The 19287-nt window shown below is 44.2% G+C and overlaps 1 pseudogene; it reads right to left on the reverse strand.

Annotated features, from left to right (window-relative positions):
* Positions 1 to 15175: 15175 nt before the first annotated feature.
* Positions 15176 to 18245, reverse strand: LOC110545671 (ferritin heavy chain-like; annotated as a pseudogene).
* Between the last annotated feature and the right edge of the window lie 1042 nt (positions 18246 to 19287).

The raw sequence follows: 19287 nt of genomic DNA on the forward strand, positions 1-19287 counted from the left end.
GTCGGTGAGGCGGGCCAGTGAAAGTGATTAGGTTACCTTGGGAGGAATTGGTGTAATTATTGCAGAACCAGATTATCTCCTGGGAGAACAGGTTGTTATGAAACATTGAGGTGGTTTTGCCTAAGCCTTTGGCTTCTTGTCATGCGAGGTGGCCTCTCCCTTGCTAGCATGTGATTCTACCAGGTGATGCTACCCTTCACAAGGTCCTCATGAGGTCTGAGTGATGTCAATCTCCTGTTCTCAAAGTTCCAGAAACACAAATTAGATGAACCTCTTTTTTTCATAAACGAAGCAGCCTCTGGTATTTTGGTATAGCAATGCCAAGTGAACTAAGAAGGACACGCAACGTGGCTTAGGATCCAACGGCAAAACCTGAAGTAGAGCAGCCTCTTCCTTCTAGGCAAAAGCCAGTCTTTCCCTGGTTTGGGTGAGTCCTTGTCCATTGGTGACCATGGTGGCTGGCACAGCGGGAGAACGGTCGTCAAGAATCTACCGTCTGTAGAAGAGAGCAGACAAGTTTTGGCAAAACGCAGCTGTTGTCTGCAAGGATGTTACACATTTGGGTTCATGAAACCCACACGACATACAGAAGCTTGGGTATCTAGAAACACTTCAGGTGTGTCAGGTGTGTGGGGGTTTCAGGAAGGGCATCCCCATAAGTCTTTATGACCCCATCCCTAGCTGGAATCCTGTGAGGCCTGGGGACATTCAGGATACACAGCATATAGCAAAATGGCTGCTTTGTTGCATGTCTTGACAATTGTGTAAAAGGTCTTGACCATGTCATCAACAGTGAACAGACAGCCTTTGTCTCCCGGAAGCTGACCCTGAAGAGAATACGGGGCACACACCTCTGGCTCTCCACACTGTCCCTGTGGCTTGACCGGTGGCACACCAGGCTGCCTTGAGAAACTTGGAAGCAAACAGGGAAACTCTAGGTCACACAATGGAGGGACCATGGTTTGCCCTTTCGCACATCAGTCTTTGCTGGTGAATGGCTCAGAGCCTTCTGATTCTTGCCTTATGGAACAATCGGCCCCTTCAGTTAACTTGCCAGCAGCAATCAGTTACTCCTCCAAGCCATAAATTACAACTATTCTTTTTTTTTTTTTTTCTCCCAAGAGGGAAGAAATTAAAGTAACAAAGGGAAGGGGCTATAAAGAAGGAAACTGTCAGAACAGCAAAGGTTTGAGTAATTAGTTGGGCCTTTGGTTTAGGGTTGACTGATTTTCAGTTTGAATTTTGATTTGGAGTGTTATTGGAACAAAGAGAACCTACTTTAATCTACCTTCCCAGCTGAGATTCTGATTAGGCGGGTTACAGTGACTGGGGAAGGGCCATGACCCACAGGCCTTGTTAGAGAGGTTGTGGTTCAGCAACCTCACTGATTATTGTTGTTTATTTAGAACTCTGGTTTCTGGTTGGTGATGTTGGATCTCGAATGTCCCTTCTAGACTCATGTGGTATGTGAACGCCAAGTCCTTGACCGTGGGTGCTCTTTGGTATGTGATGGAACTTCTGGCACTTGTGGTTTAGCTGCTAGACACACACCAACATGAGCAGGATTCACAGTTACAGCACGGCCCTGCTTTAGGGCTGTCTCTGCTTTGTGTCTTCTACTGCAGTGTAACCAGCGACTTTATGCTGTGACCGCTATAGATCAAGCCATGACAGACTGCATCCTTTCAGCCTTGAGTCAGAACACACCTCTCTTCCCTTAAGTTGCTTAAAGGAAGGGAGAGAGAGAGAGAGAGAGAGGTATGAAATACACTCCTATTTCATGAAACAAACAAGATACATCCACGGAACCTGGTTCATTATGGACACTGCCACAAAAGCACCTTGTCCACCCATAATGGAAAAGCTGCTTAAAGCAGCTCATTCCACGGGTCTCATTTAAAATTAAAGGGGAAATTTCCCAGGTGACTAATAGTTTTAAGTACAGCAGTAGTTTTTCATTGTTCTGAAGGCACCTGGAAAACCTGGCCTGGTCTCAATTATTCTGAGAAGTGTTGGACTTAAAACAGGGGGGGGGGGAGGGAAGATAGGATTCCAAAATCCACAGGGCAAGACCATCTGCTTCCACAGAGAAAATGCTGAGCATTTGCTAAGCTTGAGGCTGGCTGGGCTACCCCCACCAAGGTCAGATTTATGTATTTTCTCTGGAACTGGGATTTTTGTACACCAGGCACAATACTGTGGGGTATTTACAGTGTAAGCATATTTTCTCCTAAAGCAAACAGCTGCGCTCCCTGGCTGGCTAAAGCCCTCATCCCCAGATGCAGCAGATAGAATGTGCTCAGCGAGCAGGTGCGTCCTAGCTGGGAAAGAAAGCCTTTCTCTGGGCCTGACTCCCAGAGTGTTTGAACATTTTTCTCCTTTCAGGGATGTAACCTCATGACTTCTAAAAGCAGTTGAAAGGGCAATTCATTTCTTATTTTTTCCCCCTTGGTTAAAAAAAAAACAAAACAAAACCAAAACCAAGAGAGCTTGGCTGTTGCAATTGGAGGGGAAGGGCTGGGTGGCTTCGGAAGGAAGCTGGAGATAGTGACTGAGACATTCAGTTCGAGGCACTTTATCTTCATTTTCTTTTTCTTGTTTTCAGTTTCCCTCCTTTCCTGGGAATGGGGGTGTGGGTGGGAGGTGTGTGTGTGTGGAGGGGTAGAGAGGGAAGGGTGGTGGAGGCTAGGGTCAGCAGCAGGGATTAGGAAGAACCCAAAAATCAGAGTATTTGAAAGCGCTTTGCCACATAGAATGTTAATGGTTCGTGTGTGCGCATGTATAGTGTATGTGTTTATGTGTGTTCGGGCGCACGCATGCCACAAAGAGTCACAACTCTCACTTCTTACCTTGTTTGAGATGGAGTCTCTTTGTTGTTTTCCCACTGTGTGTGCTGGGCTAGCTGGGCTATGAATTTCCCGGCATCCTCTTGTCTCTACCTTCCATCTCTTTCTAGGAGTGCTGGAATTACAGATCATGCCTGGCTTCACATGGGCTCTGGGTTTCTGAATTCAGGTCCTCATGCTTGTGTGGTGAGCACTTTGCCCACCTAGATCCTCAAGGGTGGTTTTTGCTGTAAATTCCATTGGTGCAGATCCAAGGTCACAAGAACTTTCTGAAAGTAAGACTTTAAAAATGTATGCAGAGGTGGAGTGAAGGGGTCAAAGACATCCGCAGCTTTACTTATTCAATTGATATGTATTAAATGTCTATTTGGTGTTGGGGTTTAGGTTACTACAGTGAAGAAGGCGAAACAGCACCCCTTATAAGGAACCAAAAAGTGAAGCCTTGATAACTAACTTCAAGACCTTCATAATTGCAAGCCTTACCCTTTTGGAGGACATTGTTGGGTAGTGAGTAAAAGGTAGAGGCTGTGTGGGAGAAGCTGCCATACTGCTGTGCTACTAAAAAATATTTGCTTAAATTATGGAATTCAAAGTTCCATGGCATCATGGGAGAATGACAACTCAGTAGAAGGAGGTTGAGTTCTCCTCAGGCCCTATAAGCTTTCCTATAAGTAGAGGAAATGGGAAGAGCTCCTGATGGGCTTCCAACCGCATCATTCTGCAAGATATTATAGTGGTTGGTTTGGATGCAGAGAATTTGTGATGGGTGAATGAGGTGCTTGGCATGAGGTCTAGTCTGGAAGAGATAGGGGTACGAATACAGGCAGGGGGCAGGACCAGGGAGCCCCCAGGCACTAGGGTTAGTGGTATCGATCCAAGGCTTTCTGATCCTGGCCCCATCCTGGCCCACTGTCTACATGGTTTATAAAAAATGGGAATGTATTTCTCGTAGTCTGGAGTCTGGCAGTCTTGACTGGATTTCTGTGGGTCATGGGGCATCTTTCCTGATGAATTGTCAGCTTTTGCTGTCTTCCTATGTCATGGAGAGGACAAGAGAGCTCCCTGTATAGGCCTTTGTGTCATGGAACTAATCCATTTATGACTTAATTATGGTCCACGGTTCCACTCTCTGAACTAAAACCATCAGATTGGAATTAGGATCTGAATCTGGGGGTTACATAAACATTCAGCAATAGACTGCAGGGTTGCTGTAAGGAGCAGTGAGCTAGCCCATCTGACAATCCGGCACGTCAAGTCTGCTACAGCAGATCCTCAGCATGGATCATGAGTGGGGGAGAAAACCAAAAACCAAACTTGTTTTATGGCAACACTAAAACATTACTGGCCTCTCACTCTTGTTCTCTTAGAATTTCTTCCAGGGGCCTCGGGGCACATGGCCTTGTAGGAGACCAAAGGCAGAAACAGCTGTCAGAGTCCACCTGCCTTCTATGAAGCCACTCAGTAAGCATTTCCCCAAGAGTGAAACAATGCCGCTCCTGTTGTCTTAGAAAACACTTTTTAATACTACGGGGTCTTTAAATTGCTCCCAGCTTCCATGGTCTTCTCACTACTCCCCTCTCTAGTCTCTTGTATTTTTCTCATAAGTTTTCTTATGACATCTCTGGAAGGCCCTACATAACCCAGGTCAGTCGCCTGGTCTCAAGATTCTTAACTCCACCGCATTTGCTAAATCCCATTTCCATTTTTCTTAACACGTTCACAGGCCTCAGGATTTAGCACAAAGATGATTTTGAGGCCATCAGCTCACACCAGTCTAATGATGAGTTACCATTTGGATCTTTGGTACGCATAGGAAACAAAGCATAACCATTAAGATCTATAAAAGTATTGTCTTAAGAACGGGCACATCCTTTTCTTTGTATATGCTGACAACCTTTCTCACAACTTCAGGGCCTCTCCTACCTATAGCAAAAGGATGCATGCTCTTTTCTCGGCTTCTCGACTGAGCCTGGTTTGGTGATATATCCACAAAATACCATGGTTATAGCTATTTTTCAATCTTTCCTCCTCCAGCCTTTAAGCCATCATTCCCTAGATGAAAAGATATAGGACAGTTGTCCTGTGATGTTCTATCACAGCATAGCACAGAGTTTATGGCCTCAACACTAAGAAACACTGCACTTTATCCTCCCTTGTTGAGATTCACAGCATGCGTTTGCAGATGATAGGTTCTGAGCAGTCCTGCAGAGGGGTGTGGTAATTGGACACAGCCTTTGTCAAATTGACTTGCTCATGGAATCGTTTTTCTGATTACAATCACATTGTGAGAAACATGGCTCTTAGTGCCTTGAGGCCAGAATCAAACAGTGTCTGTTTCTGCACTGTTTATTGCTGTTATTTTCCTGGCTTATGTAGGTGCTTAACAAGCATGTGTGTACACACATTGAGTATACACACACACACACACACACACACACACACACACACACGCACTCCTGAGGTTATGACAAGTGCCTAAGTAATTACTTATAGTACTAGGTAAATTAAAAGTAACCCAAGCCAGGACTGTTAATGGGAAAGAAACATCCAGCCGGAATGCTGAAAACCAATCTAATATTTAAACAGACAGAAATAGGTTATTCAAGCTACCCTTTGAACTTTGTGGATTGCCCTCTTTCTGAAAAGGAAAAAGAAAATCAAATCTGTGGAGCACAAGGCAGAACAAAAAGGAATAGCTGTCTTCAGATAAAGAATGAAAATTATTATAGAAAAGATTAAGTGAGGATTAAGACTCCAAGTCAGGTCTCTATTGTGCCCCAAGGAGCAGCAGAGAAGCCCGCTACTCATGTCCAATTGTGTCTGTGAACTGCAGGCAGTCACTTTGAGACAGTGAACCTGTAGCTTGTGGCCAAAGGTTGGGCATGAATTTTCCAATCGCGGCCACCATCGTTTATCAGAAATGAAGGCTCCCTTGACACAGGGAAGCAGCAATGGCCTCCCTCTGGGGTTGCGCCAGAGGCCAGAGCAGTTATAGGAAGATGAGCCATTCCCACAGCTGCTCTGCGGCCTTGCTGGGTCCCTTGCTGCTTAAATCTGGGGAGCTGTCTCAAGCAAATTCATGAAAAACTATCAGGCTCTCTTTCGTGTGCACTCTGCTAAGGTCCCTAGCTCAAGAAGAGAAAGGGTTGGCCATAGTTTAGTAGAAGAATCTTAGGATTTGGGTGGGACCACTCACTTTGTCGTTGTGGATGCGAGGGCCTTAACTTATGAACCAGTGTGCTCAGCGGACACGCTTGAATATGGCAGAGCACTGGCCAAACTTGCACAAAGCTCTGGGTTTGATGCTCTATAATGCATCAACCAAGCATGGTAGTGCATGCCCGTAAACTCAGCCCTTGGGAGCAGGAACCAGCAGGGTGAATTCCAAGTCAGCACTGGCTAAAAGAGACTCTGTCTCAAACTTGCCAAAAATAAATGTATAAAAATTAGTTTGAGGTCAGCCAACTCTATCTTTATCTAGTTGTAAATCCTAGAGATGACATTGGTAAAGAGTGCATAGGTATGAATCAACAGTAACAATAGTATAGCCTTTATAATGATGTTTTTTTTTTTAACCTACTATGTAATACATTAATAAGACATTGTGCTGATTACTTTTTGTCACCTTGATATAGACTAGAGCTACCTGGGAAGAGGGATGCTCCACTGAGGAATTGCCGCCATTAGCCTGGACTGGAGGCAAGCCTGTGTGGCATTTTTCCGGATTAATGACTGATGTAGGAGGACCTAAGCTACTGTGCGTAGTTGCTACACCTGCATAGTTGGGCCTTGGCTGTATGACAAAGGTCGCTGAACAAGCCAAAGGGAGCCTGGTAAGCAGTGTTTCCCTATAGTCTCTGATTCAGTTCCTGCCTCCGGATTCAAGCCTTGGTTTTTGCTGTTGTTGCTTTTTCCTTGCTTCTCCTGAGGATGATGAACTGTCACCTGTAAGCCAGGTAAGTCCTTTCCCCCTGGGTTGGTTTCAGTCAGCGTTTTAAGATAGCAACAGAATGTGATTACATGAAGATAGAAATCGCACAAAGGAAAACATATAATGATAATCTTCAGTGCACAATGGTGAGTTAACCAAGGCAGCTTGGTTAGGGTTTTATTGCTGTGAAAAGACAGCAGGTCCACGGCAACTCTCAGAAAGGAAAACAGTCCCTTGGGGTTGGCTTACAGTTCAGAGGCTTAGTCCCTTTGTCATGGCAGGAAGTATAACAGTGCACAGGCAGAGATGGTGCTGGGAAAGTTCCACATCCCAATTGGTAGGCAGCAGGAAGAGAGAGAGAGAGAGAGAGAGAGAGAGAGAGAGAGAGAGAGAGAGAGAGAGAGAGAGACTGGGCCTGGCTTAAGCTTCTGAAACCTCAAAGCCCACCCACCCATGACACATTTCCTTCAACAAGGCTACACCTACTCCAACAAGGCCACACCTCCTAACAGCACCTCTCCCCATGCGTCTATGGGACTATTCTCTTTCAAACCACCACAGAGAGAGCTATTAACCCATGTTGTGGTGTCCTTCTTTACCATTTCTTTTTCACCTCTGTGCTTTCTATTTGTGAAGCTGCCCATTCTGGGTTTATTTTCTTAGAGAAGAGACGGCCTGATGAAAAGCAAATTAAATGGGGGAGGGGGAAATCACCTTCTGAATACTGAGTTTTCAAAACTGGACAATGAAAAAAGAGAAAGACTCATGCCACAGACTTGCCTCAGATCTGAGAAGTGGTCATGCCTTGTGTGTGAGTGTACAGCACACAATGGATTTCAAGGTCTTAGTAGAAAAACAAAACAAAACAAACAAACAAACACCAAAAGATCTGGAACCACCTAAAAGACAAGTCTCCAGGCATACCTGTGAGGGATTATTTATACTAGGTTAGTGTTTAGTCATTCCTGTTGAGGGAGAGCAGCACCATTCCCGGGCTTGTGTCCTGGACTGGATTAAAAGGACGCATCTACCTGAATGTGAGCATCCGCCAATCGCCTCTTTCTGACTGATTTCAGTGTGGTCATCTGCTCCGCCCTCACTCTACCCTGGCTCCTACAGCATGAAGGACTCTGTCCTAGGACTGTGAGCCAAAGTGAACCTCCTCTCTCTTAAACTGATTTTTTTAGTATTTTATCAGAACAAAGAGAAAAGTAATTAAGCTACCTCATATGTACGTTAAGACCTACTCCATGTGCAGAGGCATTTGGAGATGGGCCTGTAAGAGACAGGATGGTCATAAAGGTAGAACCTTCTTCAGTGTGATTAAGGCCTTTATAAAAGACACCAGAGAATCTCATTGCCCCCTTGGCCACCCTCAAACCTGTAAACTGCCCAAGGTAACGTGGGTCTCCACAGCCTTACCAATTCACCTTGCCTGAAAAGAATTCTCCCAAAGCTCATGGCAGAAGAGTGCCCCGGGGAGGAAACAACTGCTGAATTCGAAGATGCTCCAAGGATAAGGATAGAGGCTGACACATCAGACACCAGATCTGTCTGTCAGTGCCTCTGTTAGAAGCTTCCAGCCTCCAGAACTGAGTGAGCTACATTGTGTGCTCATTATTCTCATGCCCTCCCTCACTCTCTCTCTCCCCCTCCCCCTTTTCTCCCCTCTGTTCCCCTCTCCCTTCCTCTTTCCTCCCCTTCCCTGACCCCCCCCAACCCCCACAAGGGAGAGTTGTCCCAGATGGGAAGCAACTAACTACTGGATCTGAAGGTTCTCCATGGGTAAGCATGGAGCCTGGCTTAGCTGTGGCTGAACTGAACAACAGATGAGGAGCAGAACCCATGGCGGATTGATAGAAGCGGGGTGGATTTTTAGAACCCATGGTGAAGACTTTTGCACAAGAGATTTCCCGAGGGACTTAGTGTTTGCAGAAGAATGCATGAGAGAGAGGCAGGCAGACCAGGCCGAGGAAGGCCTGCTTTGAAAGGACTGGCTGGCCCTTTGAGCTTTGGAGTATGGATTGATCACAGATATTGTTCTGAGGTGGGGTATGGCGTCTGAGCTTTTAGGTTCTATCTCAATATCTGGCCATAGAGAGGCCCTAAGCCGGCTCCCTTCATCACATCTCTCAAGGTGCCCCTGGAAGAAGAGGCTCTTAGCAAAGGGGTCTACTCTTGCTAACGATGCCATACTCCCAGCAGTGGCCATCAGGAGTAGGGACCACGTCAGGAACCCTGGACTGCGCTTACAGAGCAGCTCATGCACAGAGAAGTCAGGGGAGAGCAGCTCTCCCTACACCCAAACACTTCGGGCCCTGAGGCAGGAGGATGACAAACTCAAGGCCTGCCCTAGTTAGTTACTTGTCTTAAAAAAAAATGTGGCTTTTAATTTTTATTTATTTATTTGTTTATTTATTGGTTTTGTTGTTGCTGCTTTTTTATTTTTTTATTTTTAAGTGCTGGCGATGTAGCTTGGTGGGAGGGTGCTTCATTAGTATGTATGAAGTCCTAGCCTCAATTCCCAGTATTTTTTTTTAAAAAATAGATAAATAAAAAAATTAGAAATGAGCTTCAGGGCTGGAAGACCACTCAGTCAGGAAAGGGCTTACTGCACACACCCAAGTTTGGCTCCAGCACTCAGGTAAAAGCTGTTTGTGATGATGTGCCTATACCTCAGTTTTGGGGAGACAGAGGGTGGTGGGGCTTGAGACCCCACCGGCCAGCCAGTGGGGTCCAGTTGTGAGTTCCTGGTTCAGTGAGAGACTGTCCAAGGGTGGAGAAGTGATTGAGGAAGTCACCTGATGTTGATCCTTGGCCTCTGCACTCACATGCACACATGTGTTTGCACACATATATGGTCCCCCCAACATACACACAAAGCTCATCTTTCATTCTAACGATGACTGATGCATGACAGGATGTGTATGAGGAAATCAAAAGACATCTGATGATAAACATATAGGACCTTGTCATGAAGAAAAGATTTATATGGTTTGGATCTGACACAGGCTTTGGTCATGCTGGTGAGAAATATTTACACATTCCAGTGGGTCTGTGATGCAAAGTCCAGGTGGATCTGAAATGGACTGTGACGAATCTGGAATGATTATGCAGACACCGTAAATATCTCATTAACAGATTGCCGCCCCTTAGCAAGAAGAAAGCTTTTATTGACTTCATTCATGTGGTCACCACATTTTTTGAAAGAATTGTGCAAACATTTAGATTTGTTTAATTCAAGGCGAAAACAATTGGGACCAAAAAAAGTTGCCAATAACTCGTGAGATTGTTCTGTGTATCATTTAATATACGCCCAGGCAACGGGTTGTTTTTCTTCCTCCATTTTAATTTGCTTAACTGATGAGTTAAATCAATTCCAGCTTATATGTTTATCCTACCCTAGCTTATAAAGCATCAAAGAAGACCTTGAAAAACCAACAATTAAAACCAATGAAAGGTCTGCCTCCTGTACCTGTGTGAAAAATAGCTGACAGTTTGTGAAGCCGTTGCCAGCATCAAAAGTGCTCGGGGGTGCTTCTGCCCATGTCCACGGAATCTCCTGCTCCACACAGCTTTCTGGTTGTTGGTTTGGGCCTCCTCTGCCCTCTCCATCCTGACCGTCTCATCCATGTGCTATGAAGTGTCTCCGACTCTGCCGCCCACTCACTTATGAAATCAAACGAATTCTTGTAGGGCACCTGCCAGTATCCAGTAATGCACAAAGCAGGCCCTGTCCCTGCCTCCAGGAAGCTTGCCAGGACTACACAGTCATCAACTGGGCTAACAGAGCTATCAGCTTGACAACTTGAAGCTGGTTTCTTTGATAGGCTTTGTTCAGTTGAACGTTCAGAGCTAGTCCTGGCACATTGGCTGATGTCTTGCACCACGACAGCAAGTTAGAAACATATTCATTTTCCCCATGATATCCCAACTGACCCCAAGTTTAGAGGGGCAGCAACCTGACTCCAGGGCCCCAGAGCAGGTCAGGACCACTACCATCTCCCTTCTCTTCCCCTTGAAATGACTAAGTATATATTTGATGTCTCATTCCTCCTGGCCCAGAAACTCAGTATTTCTTGGTAGTAACCTTCCCCTTTTAGCCTGGTAGCTCCTTCACCTTACTGTCCCATTGAGAAGGAATCAATAAATCAATGTCGACTGAGGAGTAGTGTTCAATAGAATCTGCCACTGAAAGTCTTTTACCATGAAAGTCCACTTCTTTAACAAAAAACCTTTGGATGCTAGAGATGGAGCAGGAAGACGGGTTCAAGGAGAAAAATCAGGAAAGCACAGGAACAATCCAGATAAGAGGAAGCTATAGGATAAAGATAGAAAGGAAACCAAGAGAAGGGGATTTGAGGACAGGAAGACATTTTATGGAAGGAGTGGTTAACAGAGAGAGAAGTCCTAGTGAGGTCACGAAGGAAAAGGCCAGGAATTTATGGATACCCTGATAGGCTGTGGCAATACAGCAGCCATTAGAAGTGGTAGATAAGACAAACTGAGCCACGCTGCAGGTGACTGAAAAACTGAGCGTCTTCTCTCTGGCAAAGGATGAAGGGCTGCTCCTATGAGATGATGGAGACTTAGGGATCACAGGTGTTAGGTAAAAATGACTCGGAGTAGCACAGAGCCCTCTCCCTCCCAGCTTACATTCATATTGTCCTTGGCACGCTAGAAATGGCCCAAGTACAATAACTGCCCCAACATGACAACCCACAACTATTTTCTGACTACCACTAAGACTGGTTGTGCCAAAATCAACTAAGAGATTAAACGCACAGGTGTGATACCCAGTGTCTTGCTGTTTGCCTTAAGAGCTAGGAACGATGAGCCCTGCTAATTAGGCCCTGGTTAGGTTTCCATTATCACAGCTAATTATCTGTTTTATCCAATGATATGCTATTAAGAATATCAGTAGGGTGCTTCTTGCTTGGCCAATTTTAAGCATCTGAACAATGCTGTCTTTATATCCTAGGTAGCCTTACCAACCGAGGCTTTATTTAAAGGAGGACAGCAAAAGATACACAGAACATACCGTGCAAATTACAGAAGCTGTGCACTCCCGTTGTTCTTCTGAGAGAAATACGGTCCTTGGCTGGTCAAGTTCAGAGTCAACAGGCATGCAATCATAAAGACTATTTAATATATCCGTCCTCATTCCAGAAGTCCACAGAAGGTTTCTTGGGAGAATATAAAATCCTCATTCTAGTCATAAGATCCAACTGGAGGTCACCACAACTGCATTTCGGTGACACTGCTACAATTTCGGTCTCTAAATGTTTTCATATCCAGTCACTAGGATGACAGATATTTTGCTATAAATTATTTTGCTCAGAAAAAAAAAAAATGTAGTTTTGGTTTGTTTGTAAGCCCCAGGTTTCTGAGAGGGTGATTGGAGATTTGTCAGATCATGGGACAATATCTGCACTTTGTAAATGGGAGATACTGAAATCTTGATTGGGGACAGTGGACACGGACAGAGGTATCACCTGTAGAGATATTGAAGTGGGAGCTAGAATTCTAATGTCATGCTTGTCCCTTTGACTTCTACCTACCTAGAGCATGCTGAGAAGGCCCTGTAGCAGCTCATTCCCTGAGCTCACTTAGACCTTCTCACAGCCTAACTCTGCTCTGGCCTCCATTTGTCTTGTCTAGAGAGTGGGGATAGCAGTAGTTGCCTGAGAACAGGACTTCTTTTGATGATTAAATGAGCAATGGTGTGGAAACCCCACCCAGTGCCTGGCAGAAAATGATTTCCAACTAATGTCAGCTGCCCGTGGCAGCACAAACCCAGGGAAAACATTTAGGATGCCTGTAAACTGAAAATCGGTTACCTTTCACTATGAGATCTGTTAGCTTTTCACGCTCTTGATACTCCAGGGCACTCCTGGGTAGGATTATTTCAATTAAGTTAGTGGAGGTGAGAAGAACCATCTTAATTGTGGGTGGCATCATTCCACAGCCTGGGGTCCTGGACTGAGTGAAAAACAAGAAAATGAGCTGCGCGTGAACATTCTCTGCTTCCTGACTGTGGAGGCATGACCAGCCACTTCAAGTTCCTGCCGCCATGACTGACTATACCCTTGAACTGTGAGCCAAAGGAACTTGCTTCTGTCGGGGTATTTTTTTTTTTTTTTTATCACAGCCACAGGAAAAGAAGCTAGTACAATGGAGTCCATGAAATAACACCAGAGAGTAAAGTATTTAGCATAGCCAGTTAAGCAGTTTTGTGAGGTTATTTTTGGAGGCACAGGACAGATTGTCTTGACCAGTACAAAGAAGACTAATAGTATAGTGATGTTACAGGCGTGAAATGCTAGACCCTAAGAGCTAAGCCCAAAGCCACACAGGCAGGAAGGTACGATCAGGGCTGGAATCTAGATTTTGCCTTAACAGCGGTATCTTTGCTATGCTTCACCTTCTTCCATCTAGTGTCGAATTCCTAGTTGCAATGCCAACAATTTGCATTTCTGATTTAAAAAAATTCCTTCTGTAAACTGCTGGCTTTTGCAGGAAGGGATTCTGTGTATGCGTGGAGGATGAAGGACTTTGGAGAGAGCTTCCGTGTGCTCCTTTTGCTAAATGAGCAGAGTTCCACATTTTTTTTTTTTTGTTGTTGTTGTTTCGTTTTGTTTTTTGATCTGTCCCTCTTTGGTTGGTGACACAGTGTCTGACCTTGGGGTCTAGGCCTGAAACCTTCCCCCAAACCTTTCCAGACTATTGGGTTTAGCTTAAGAATCTACCATGCTATCCTTAAAACGCTCATTTTTGACTTTACCAAGTATCAAGAACAGGTTGTTTCTGTAAAATAGAAATTTTATTCCCAAAACAGAAATACTACGTAAATTATACAAAAGGTACATAGCTGTTCATTGAATAAATAGGATTTAAATGATTCACTGGGTATAAACTAGAGGAGGGAATAAATTTGGAGAGAAAGAATCTACAGAAATGTGCAAATACATTTTCCATCAATAAAAAATATCACAAAACTTTAAAAATGGTATGGATAGACTAAATAACAGGTGAGACACAGATGCAGAGAAAAATCAGTAATTTGGAAAGTAGATTTGAGGACATTAATGAGGGGGAAGAGTGATATGGGTCCACTTTAGAGTTTCAGAAAGATAATATTGGGAAAATGGGGGGAGGAGAAAAGCTGAAGTGACAACAGCTGCAAACGTACTAGAACATATGACAGATATTAATCTTCACTTTGAAGTCTTTGACCTCATTTATGGCTAGAACAGGACACCAACACCCAAAAGGTAAAATATATCAACTGCCCACCTGCAAATTCTGCCTTATTAAGGCTATTGACTATTAATATAGTTATATGTTACTTTTGGGAGGCTAAATGAAATCATGTATGCAACAAAACTACATGGCTGCACAAAGACTGAGGGGAGGTTCTACCTGTAGAGGCTGAGGCCAACCTTCACACAGGACTCATGATAAACTTGTCAGAACAAGTTCTTACCCCTAAACCTCTGAATCCACTTAGTTGGGCCTAGAAACAGCAAACAGCAGCTTTCCAAACAGCAGCTCAGGGGATTCACTAAAGCATCATATAGTTGCAAGAAACTTGATTCTGGCCACACCGGCATTAGTTATTCTGAAGCTTTGAACGTCGGCACATAAGGAAGAAAATGTTAGCTTTAGTATACACAGGGCCTGCCTACGTTCAGTCCCTGCGAGGGTACTGTGCATCTTCACGCTGCCAAAACATTACCTAAGATAGGTTTCAAGGCCAGGAAATGCTTCTATAGCCCATTGTTTAATAGTTTTAACTTCTGAACCAAAACTAAAATGAGAGAAAAAGCATGGTATTTGGGGGTTAGGGGGGTGGGAAGGTGTGACTTGTTAAAAATGTATTATACATGTTCTTGAGATGGCATTCACACTATGCAATAATCAATCAATTAACTAATTTTACTCTGTAGCCCAAGTTGATCTGGAATTCATGTAGCCCAGGCTGGCCTTGAACTTATGGCACATTTCCTGCCTCAGCCTCCTGGGTGCTGAACTTACAGGTGTGAGCCACTGTGCCTGGTTTAAAAAGATGCAGTTAAAAAAAAAAAAAAAAAAGAATCCACCCACAGGTGCCTGGATGATGTTAGTGATAATGTGTTCAGTTTAGTATTATTCATAATCATTACTGTCATTATTTATCCTCTCTTACCCGGAAGCTATAACGTGGAGAACATGATTGTCTTCTCTTACAACTTCGTGGCAATAGTTATTAAATTGGAATATTAACAGGCTGCAGGTTTAGTGCCTACATGGTTCTAAGTACTTATTAACTCATTTAACTCCCCGCCACCCCCGATTTCTCTGTTTGGAGGAATGGTACAAATTAAAAAAATCTCAAGCAGATGTTTTGGTGTGAAGCAGAAACGGTCAAGGCAGCCCTGACATGCAATATTCATGTCACCATGGAAGTCACTCCATATCTCTGGGAAAGTCAGCTCAGCTCTCATTATTGCTGTGTCCCACGGTGTGGCTGTCAAAAGATATTCCGTGGCAGGTTTGGGGGCTCCTGTCTTGTGCAAGTTGGTTCCCGGTCCCTCACTTCTTTGATAGATTTCTCCTGCTAGAATGGGTAATGAGTCTCGGTGCAGTCACATGAGTGGGGTCATTTCTTGAAAAGTGGCCAGTGTGTTCGGTTCCAGCAGTGACTGATTCACACTCCTTTCCAAGCACAGTGCACACTCTCTTGTTCTGCCTGTTCTCCCTGTCTTCATGATGTGGATTCTTGATGTCCTGGGGGAAGATTGGTCACCTGCTTGGTGCTACAGCTTTTTCAGCTTTATCTCAGCCTGGTCCCTCCACTCATAAGATTGGTGGAGAAGGTGTTTAGCAAAGTTCTTCAAGGTCAAAGTAGTAAGACATGAACAGATAGACAAAGGAGGCATAGAACTCCAGATTGATCTGGCTGTTGATGGTGCCTGAGTCCCGGTAGTAGTTCTGACATATCACATCTGTGAGGGGACATGACGGTCATAGCAACGGCAGGGCTACAAGGTGGCAGAGGGCTCTGAGTGGCTTGCTGGGGTCAGAGGTGTCAAGCACTGGTTTTGTTCAAGCCCTGTTGAAGATGAATTCTTGGTGGCTCTCAGAGTATCTTCATCGAATTCTTCTAACGACCCTGTGAGGTTCTATATTACAGATTGGAAACTGAGGCTCAAAGACACCAAGTACCTTATGTAGGGTCACATAGCCAGGAGGGATTGACAGTTGACATTTGCATGCAAAGAGCCCAATCCAGTAGGCAGTATTTTCCTCTCTGTGTAGAGAGACCTTTCCTATAGTGCTGTCCTGGGGCTGTCAGTGGCTCCTGGGTGGAAGTCCCATATCAGTTAGCATGCTCATACTGAGAGAAATTCATTCTTTCATGGAAGATGAGTTTCATGGCACCCTGGCTGACAAGAAGAATTATCTCTAAGCCATAAGCTATAAACAAGGGTGAGCATATAGTTAATAGGAATTAGGCAAAATCCATCCCCTATAGCTACCAAAGTGATGATCTCTGCCTATGAGGACACAGAATAATTATTATAAAATTTTCCTTGTATGCTACAGAGACCCAGAAGAACCTTAAACACCTCTTTTGCAGCATCGTGACGCTCTCAGAACACAATGATAATCTCAAGACTGGATGGGAAAAACCCTCCCACTTGTTAAATTCTATGCTGACCGGCCAGCATTAGAGGCAATAAAGGCGGCAATGTCTAAGTTGATCAGGGACAGATGTTTAACATATTTTATGTAAGAATTGTAGACACCGTTAACTGCCAAATCTGACTGTTTCTTGAAATACTAGACAGATGGAACCTAGATTCATATTCCTAGCAGTCAGAGCTCCTCAGGGTGACCCAGTGATTAGCCTGATCAAAGCACTTGATCCCCCAGCCTTATTTCTGTGCTTGTTCACTCTATCATGGCTACAGAAGTATCAGAGATGCAAATATCCCCCTTCTACCCTGTGTGTACGTGTGCGCGTGCGCGTGTGAATGTTTAAACGCTCCTGCTTTCAGAACCATTCTTTCTTTCTTTTCTCTCTGTCGTTCACTGTGGGAAAGTCCGACGTGTGGCGCGCATTGTTGGCTGACTCCCCAGCATCTGCTCCCTTCCCCTGGTTCCCACTTGCAGCTCTGAGGAGCACCGGTTCCTCCTTCTGTTGCTCATCTTGCTGTTTGTCTGCTTCGGGCTCCCTTTTTCATCCACGGTTAGGGGCTCAAGCTGCCAGGGGGTTGCAAGGCCCAACAAGGTCCAGTCCACATTACCTCGACTTTATCTCTTCCAGTTCTGCTCGCTCCTTTCACCATCTCTTCACCTTCACCACCAGCCTGGCTGTTTCTTGACTACACTGGATACATTCCAACATTTCCTCCAAGCATCTTTCTGAATAAAACATGGGAAGATCCTGACAGAGTTGAACACTTTTCTCCAAATCCCTCTTTTTTTTTTTTTTTTCCTGCACACTGAAAGAACATTCCAGTAAAATCAGATTAATCTTAAGCATTCACTATTAAAAGTTTCAAGAGGAGTTTGCACCAACATTCTGCCCTGGCAAGAATTTTGGGGGATGTGTATTGAGTCTTTCTTCTTGGGTTCAGAAAGAACAATGTGTAATTCAGTTGTGGAGAAGGCTTTGTTGAAAGCAATTGAAAGAGGTATTTACTGGGTGGGGTTTCAAATCTTGTTGCGTTTATACAGTGTCAGCTGTGCTGCCGATAGTCGCTTAATGAAAGCTTAAAAATAAAAACATCTGGAGAGTATGCCAACCGATGCTGGCTTCAGGAGCTCAGCTTTCTGAATGGCCTCAAATAATTATAAGAAACCATGTTAACTCAGGCAGGGGCTCGAAAGAACTCCGATTCTATACCTGGTCTTGCCTTCTGCTACAGGAATGGTGAGAATAAGTTTGTGAATTTAACAAAAATCTTAATATCCTGGGAGGAGTGAAGAGTGAGGCTTATTAAGACAGCCACCGCTCAGGCAAGGCTCCCAAAAGGTGCATTTTGCTTACGCTCTGAGTGATACCCTTTAAGAAGCTGAGGTCACCACCGCCAAATTGAAACAGTTTTCAACGTAAAGATGAGCCACATGAGTTTCATGTGGCAAACGGTTGGGAGAAAGAGGAGCGTGCTACTCCTCTGAGTTGGCCTTATACAGACTGTTTAATTTCCTGTTTTAAAATGAGATCTTGAATGGAATTTCTTCTTAGAGGATTGTTTTGCTTAAACCTGATCCTCTCAAATGCTTTCCTAAATCCCCGCTTTGAGGATTCAGACTCGGGACTCACCTGCAGGTATCATTTCATTTCTTGGATGAGAGGCACACTCTCCATCATTCCTAAGCAATCCGAGAGAGAGTCCTACTCTAATGCGAACGGCGTTGGCAGGTGGACAGAGGCCACTTTGTTCTGTGGGCAATGAAAATGTATTCTTCTTAACCATGCATCCTTGAGCTGAAATAAGAAGACCTTCTGCCGGGACATGGATGCAAGACAGAAATAATGTTATTAACGTGCGCATTGCTGCTTGTGGAGCTGCTGTTCCACGAATCTGTTCTTTTTCTGTTCCAAAATAAAGATTTGTACTTACTGGCAACCTCAGTCTGGTGTTGAACTAAGCTAGAAAAAGTATTGTTCAAACAGAGAGCCTAAGGCCAAGATCTTCAGCTTTCTTCCTGCTGTGGTCAGTTAGTAGAGCAAAAGACCGTCCAGACTATGTGCCTAACCTCTTGCCTCTGTGTGCTGGAATCACAATTCAGTGTTAACAGTGTCAGTGTCCAGGCAGATTCTTTTGGGATCACTTGTAGATCTGATTAGCAAAACAGGTAAGGATGACTCACTTAAGCCAGAACTCATACAGCCTGAGCAAGTCCAGTTGGAAAGTTGTAGGGTGGGCACACTGCACATACAAATTGAAATTTCTATATAACATGTAGGTAAATAAACAAGCTCAAGGAACTCATGTAATGTCTGTGAAGCGAAACCATGAGTATTTTAAATATAGCTGGCACAGGCACCACCAGGAGACACGGAAAACTAGAGGTAAAAGTAAGAAGGCATAGTTACAACAGGCTCAACCCCAAGGCTTCCTCCAGACATCAGAGGTTGCCCTTCTGTAGAAAACTGAACACTAAAGCAATCTTTTAGTCTCCACGGATGAACAAGTTTCAGGAACTCTGAATACTTTATTCAATAGGCTACTATTAAGTGGTAGTGTTCAAATACATAAAAGTTCATAGAATTACAAGCCATTCGTTGCAGGAAACCCAAAGGAAAGAAAAAATAACATGTACTGTAAGAATTTAATTTCTTTCTTTAAATTTAGTCTTTTATTTTGAAATAATTACTAAGACACATGATGTAAGAAACAGTATAGAAAGGCCTAAGGGATTCTATGGTGTACATGTGTGTGTGTTTGTGTGTGTGTGTGTGTGTACAGACATGTAGGGAGGCCAGAAGTTGACCTCAGCTATCTTATTTATCAT

Source organism: Meriones unguiculatus, chromosome 5 (assembly GCF_030254825.1).
Source record: "Meriones unguiculatus strain TT.TT164.6M chromosome 5, Bangor_MerUng_6.1, whole genome shotgun sequence".
Lineage (NCBI taxonomy): Eukaryota > Metazoa > Chordata > Mammalia > Rodentia > Muridae > Meriones > Meriones unguiculatus.